Raw genomic sequence first — 6,401 nt, 5'->3', positions numbered from 1 at the left:
AATGGGGAGCATAATTTATCCCTTGCAGAGTGTCTGGTTTTCTGGGCATCCTGTAACACAAAGCCCCAAACATTCGAGGGGTCCCCCGGGGTGGTGGTAATGTTTCTTTCAAAACACAGCAATGAAGATTAATCCTAGAGTCCCTTGAAATGCAAGAGGTTAAACATTGCAACTGTTGGATTTTTTCTGCACTGGTCACAGTCCAACAGACAATCTGGGTGAGTTCAGGCACTGGCAGCAAGTGTGAGAATCTATGTCCAGAAAGGGCTGGGCCCTCATAGCACTTTAACCCTGGATTCTCTGCTTGTTCCAGAGCTTTGGGGAGGGGGACGCTTCAGGCTTGTCTTCACACCCAGGGTGCCAGCCACAAGGAAACAACCAACACATGGGCCAAGTCAGGCTCATCCATTCCCTAGCCCTGAAGTTGATGATGTGCCTTATCCTAGCCTACAGACCTAGGAGAAAGCCAGGGAGAGGGAGGGACAGTGTCACTCTCGCTGCAGTCTACCTCCCCTGCCAGTCACACAAGTGGCTGCAGCCCCAGGCAGCAGCTTGTTCTTTTTAATTAACTTGCTTTTTCCATTGAGTTTCCATATTTGCCATCCAAACTAACACACCTCTTAAATCCCAATGAAAGTCAGGGGTCATGCGGCCTTGGTGCTGGGAACCCTGCCGTCTGCAGTCATGGGGAAGAGCTCTTAGCTCCCTCTGTGCTGCCTGTCACTTCCCTTTCCTCCCTGTCCCCACCAATAAGCCACCAATAAGCTGTGTGTCTACACCAACGTTCACAGCAATGGAATCATACAACGTGCCATCCTCTTAGATCCAGCTCCTTTTGCTGAGTATGTTTTGAAGGTCCATCCACATTGTATCAGGTCTCAGTGCTTTCCCTTTTTATGATTTAGTAATATTCCATTGTACATGTATGCCACCATTTCTTTATCCATGCATCCATTGGCAGACTATTGAGATGCTCTCACCTTTTGGTTATAGCTCTGGACAGGCCAGGCTGGCAGTTAGAGGCAGATCCTTTGTGAGAACGGAAGTTCTCTGGTTTCTAAGTATATGTGTGTTCCTACACTGTGTTACACTTAGGTGCAGCCAAGGGATTCCAGAGAAAGCACTGGGCAGCCTGCCAGGTCCTGCCTATATGTGAAGTGGAGTTTTTGTTTTTTAACAGTAAATCAGAACCAGAAATTGCCACTGCGTCAAATCCATCCCAGATGTTCGGCCCAGCCTAATATCACACAAACAGAGCCACCTGGCCCTGAGGATTCAAAGAATCCAGAAGAGTTTGATCTTACAGTATTTCCTTTGAAAGTTAAGTGCGTGCCGGTACACTGTCTCCCCCCCCACACACACACATACACACACACCTACACACACACACACATACACACTGTCCTATGTCAGCCAAGTTGTGACAAATAATTGTTTTCCAAAGATCCCCCACAGCAAACTCCCTCAAGATACTTTTTGCAGGGACCAAGGGCATCTTTCATCTTTCTAAAAACTCAGAGAGTCACCATGGTAAATAAGAATTGCTTAAAAAAAAAAAATCCAAGGACTGTGACCAGTACAGAAAGAATCCAACAGTTGCAACGTTTAACCTCTTCCATTTCAAGGGACTCTAGGATTAATCTTTGTTGCTGTGTTTTGAAAGAAACATTACCACCACCCTGGGGACCCCTGTACGTTTGGGGCTTTGTGTTACAGCCTGGGATCTTGCTATATGTTAGCTGTTATGCAAAGTTAATTATCTTGGTCATTTGAATGCTTTTCTCCAAACATAATATAATCTCATTACGGACTAAGCAGAGTGAATCTCCAGCCAAATTCCATTTAGGAAATTGAAGGTAATTTAGAGTTATGTGATTTGGAGGGGAAAAAAGAGAAGACGAAGAACCCCCTTTCTCTTCGAAATGCTAATTTTGTCCATCTCCATAATAAAAGTCACTGGTCTGCTTGGGGGGGTGAGGGACAGGGAGGGGCATTGGTGTAAATGAGGAGGGCCACTGGGCCATGTAGGTGGTAGGTCTGGCCTTCCTGTGGGTGCTCTGTATGAGGCCAACTTGGAGTGTGGGCTCTGAGGACAACAGGTTATGTCAGGATGGAGGTGGGGAGCTTCCTGGTGTGTGCCCATTGGCAAAGGAGAGAGAGAGAGAGACAGAGAGAGACAGAGTATCTTAGCTCAATTCAGCTGTTGTAGCAAAGTGTACCCAGCAAGTCTTCTTTCTTTCTTTCTTTCTTTCCTTCCTTCCTTTCTTCGTTCCTTCCTTCTTCCTTCCTTCCTTCCCTTTCAAGTATCCCAACTTCCCAGGGCCAGTGGGACTCGAACCCATGATCAGTGAAGAAGTCACCAACACTCAGACAACTGTGCTAGGAATCTATATTAGCCATGGTGACTGCTCTTCACTATACCAAGACAGTGAAGAACAGCAACAAAATCAAATATCTCAGGGTATTTAAAGGCAAGATCCATGGGGGAGGGGAACACCACTCAGGTGGGACTCACAATAGTAGTTTCATGATTGGCAAAGAAGCAAGTTACAGAAGCAGAGCTAGCAGTTAGTGATTGCGAAATGACGATTATAATGCCAGTGATTTCAATAACCAAGGCCATAAGTCGCAATACAAAGTCCTTATCCCAAATCTTCCCATCAAAGAAGCAGGTTAGTGAAATTACAGTCTCAATAAGACAAGCAATAAGTCCTGGAAGCAAAAACCACATTCTAAATTTCTTACTTACTACACCCCAAAATTAAACCACTTTCCAGGTTTTCTGGCTCTCTCTGAGTTTCACTGTTATTTACTGAATTGCAGTAACCTGGTGTTTACTTCAAGACTTTATCTTTGGAATTTTTCCTTTTAATGACTAGCCTGGAGTTTTGTTTTTTGTTTGTTTTTTTCTCTCTACCGGGAGATCCTGCCTTTCTAATATAACCTTATTCTTAATAATCAATACTTTTGTTGTGTTTCTATTTTCATATTTTATATTCTTTCTGGAGAGGATCATCATACCCTTCTTCCTTCTTTTCTTTCTCTCTTGTGGTACTAGAGTTTTGAACTCAAGGTTTCCCCCTTCCTTCCTCGACAGGTGCTCTACCCCTTGAGTGAATGCCCCCTCCTGCCCCCATTGACATGTTATTTCTGGGGAGGCAGCGTTGAGATCCCTGGTGACATGAGTCAGGGAGGGAAGGCAGTGCATAAGGTGTCTGTCATTGACTCAGTAGCCAAAATGGGTGATTAGAACTCAGGACATGGGGTAGGAGATGTGCTGGCCTGGCAGGGCTGTATCTTCCACAATCTCCAGCAGGGGCAGAGGGGCTGCTCTGTGCAGCCCAGCCACAGCTCAGGGAGTCAGGGACAGAGTCCAGGTGCGGGCACCTGGGCATGCACCTCTATCCCCAAAGGAGGCTGAGCCCAGGGACACGGGGTGGTGCACTTCCTCTTACATGGGACCCACAGTCTCTGCCACCCCTTTTTGAGAAGACTCACACAAGAAAGCCACTCCTGTCCTTCCCTACACAGCCCAGCTCCATAAACAGGAGGAACACATCTCCAGGTCTGCTGATCAGCTCAAGCATGGAAGGTTCTTGACAGGCATGTGGGTGCTTGCCCCCCCTTTTTACCCAGCACCCCTTGCTACCTTCAGAGGCTCAGAAACAAAGCCACAGTCACCAGAGTTTCCACTGTACGCCTGGGCGAAAGAGGCCACATGCCCTCCATGCTGAGAAACTGAAGAGAAACTGAAAGAGCAGCACCCTGCCAGGGTGGCAAGCAGCCCGCACCCGTGACGGCAGCCTCCCCTGCCACCTCCTCTACCCACGAGCGGCCTGTGGACTCAAACCTTTGGACCACTGTCCTTTGCTAACTCGACCCACCCCAGAGCGCTACACCTCAGCCCAGAGACCTGTGCACCCAAGGATTGCCTGTGCTCGGTTGTAACAGAGGCAAGAAGACACCAGCTCTAGTCCCTGCCCAAGGACGAACCCACATGTGTTCACCAGAGGGGAAGCTGTGTCCAAGAAGGGTCCAGGGGACTCAGGAAATGTGTGAGCTTGGGTACACCCAACACAATGAGTATGGCTACTCAGGATGCAGGCCAAAGGTTCATTGTCTGCAGAGAATTTGAAAGCAACTATAAAGGCCACATACAGTGGCATACTCCTACAATCCCAGCTACTCAGGAGCTAGGAGGGTCAAATTTCAAGGCCAGTCTGGGCAAAAGTTAGGGAAATCCCCATTTAAGAGACAAGAAGTGCTTGTTGGTATATGACTGTAATCTCAGCCATTCTGAAGTCGGAGGTAGTAGTATTGTCGTCTGAGGCTGGTCCAGGCAAAAGTTCAAGACTGTCTAGAAAAAAATACTAAAAGAGAAAGGACTAGAAATATGACTTAAATGGTAGTGTAGCCTTGAGTTCAAACCCTAATGTTGCTAACAACAACAACAAACTATAAAAAACTGGACATCAACAACTAGAAATCAGCCTGTTTCTTAGTTTTCGTTTTTTGCTTTTTTTGTTGTGCAGTTTTTCCAGTACCAGGATTTGAACTCAGGGCCTCAAGTTTGCTCAGCTGACATTCTGCCACTTGAGCCATGCCTCCAGCCCAATTTTTTTTGTGTGTATGATGGTCCTGGGCTTGAACTCAGGGCCTGGGCACTGTCTCTGTGCTTTATTTTCTCAAGGCCAAGGCCCTACTGCTTGAACCACAGCTTGACTTTTGACTTTTTGGTGATTATTTGGAGATAAGAGTCTCACAGACTTTTCCTGCCCAGCTGGCTTCGAACTATGGTTCTCAGATCTCAGCCTCCTGAGTCGCTAGGGTTACAGGTGTGAACCAGCACCACTTGACTTGCTGGTTACTTTTGGAGGTAAAGTCTGGCAGACTTTTCTGCCCAGGTTGACCTTGAACCTCCATCCTCCAGAGCTTAGGCTCCTGAGTAATTAGGACTGCAGATGTGATCCACTGGCACTTGGCTTATTTCTCTTTGTTATTTTTTAATATATTTTTAAACTAGGATATGTTAGTTGTAGCATTTCTATGCTTGCATGTGCACAATTCATTCTACCAGCTTCACCTGCTCTGCCACTCTCTTATCCACCTTCCTATTCCTTAAAATAGCTTCAACAGAGCTGGGTGCTGGTGGCTCACACCTGCAACACTAGCTACTCAGGAGTCTGAGATCTGAGCATCCTAGTTCAAACCAGCCCAGCCAAGAAAGTCATGAGACTCTTACCACCCATGAACCACCTAAAAGCCGGAAGTGGAGTTGTGGCTCAAGTTGTAAAGCACTAGCCTTGGGCACAAACAGCTAAGAGACGGTGCCCAGGCCTTGGGTTCAAGCCCTAGGACATACACACACACAGAGCAAAAGTGCTTGCTCATAGATTTCTGTGACTCTTCTAAATTAGTGGCCTCCTCACATGGCCACCAGCCTTGCTCAAGTGATAGCTGCTCTTCCAGTTCATCATGCGAACTCACTTCCTTTTGGTGTGGGGTGATTCTGTTCAAGCCAGTGTTCACTGGCTTGTGCACACAGACAGCCAGAGAGATTTCATAAGAACCAGAGCACCATACCGTGGTTTGAGATGGCTCCTGGGTTTAGCCTTCATGATCCCATAAACTACAACACTGGTATTTTTAAGGAGCCTTGAGTTCCAGTACTAAAATAAGTGGCGCTACACCCAGACATGACTCCAGGCCTTCTACTGCCTGCCTGTTTCTAATGGATTTGCCTAAAAGCAAAGTCAGGGGCAGGGGCAGCAATGAGCAGATGTGGTGATGGATGCCCAGGACTAAATATCTTCCATTTTTAAACAGGAAAACCAAAAACCACCTGAAGCTCATATAACCCCGAGCATTTTAAAACAGAATCCATTACCCAATGCCAGTGGGTCATCAGAGACAAGCCCAGCCCCAAATGTTTTCCCACAATGCAATCATTCCTGCTTACTGCAAGTCTCTCTACAGTGATGCATTATTCACATGCAGCCACAAGCACCTACGTCCACCATGCTGGTACAGTGTGCTGGGCCTGGTATCCCTCTGCTGATTAACTGAGATGGGAAAGGATGTTCATGCTGGGGCTGCTGTCTCTTGCGTTCCCTGGAAAGGAGAAGATGGACCAAGAGCAGGCAGAGTTCTGTCTTCCTGATATTAGTCACCAGCAAAATAAAGAAGACACTTCCAGGCACTGGGGACTCACACCTGTTATCCTAGCTATTCAGGAGGCTCAGATTGAAGTATCATGGTTCAAAGTCAGCCCAGGCTGGAAAGTCCATATGACTTTTTTTTGGGGAGGGGGTCTGGTCGTGGGGCCTGAACTCTGGGCCTGGGCGCTGTCCCTCAGCTCTTCAGCTCAAGGCTAGCGCTCTACCACTTGAGCCACAGTGCCA

This window comes from Dipodomys ordii, unplaced genomic scaffold (genome assembly GCF_000151885.1).
Source record: "Dipodomys ordii isolate 6190 unplaced genomic scaffold, Dord_2.0 Scaffold68, whole genome shotgun sequence".
Lineage (NCBI taxonomy): Eukaryota > Metazoa > Chordata > Mammalia > Rodentia > Heteromyidae > Dipodomys > Dipodomys ordii.
Note: the sequence above shows the minus strand (reverse complement) of the source record.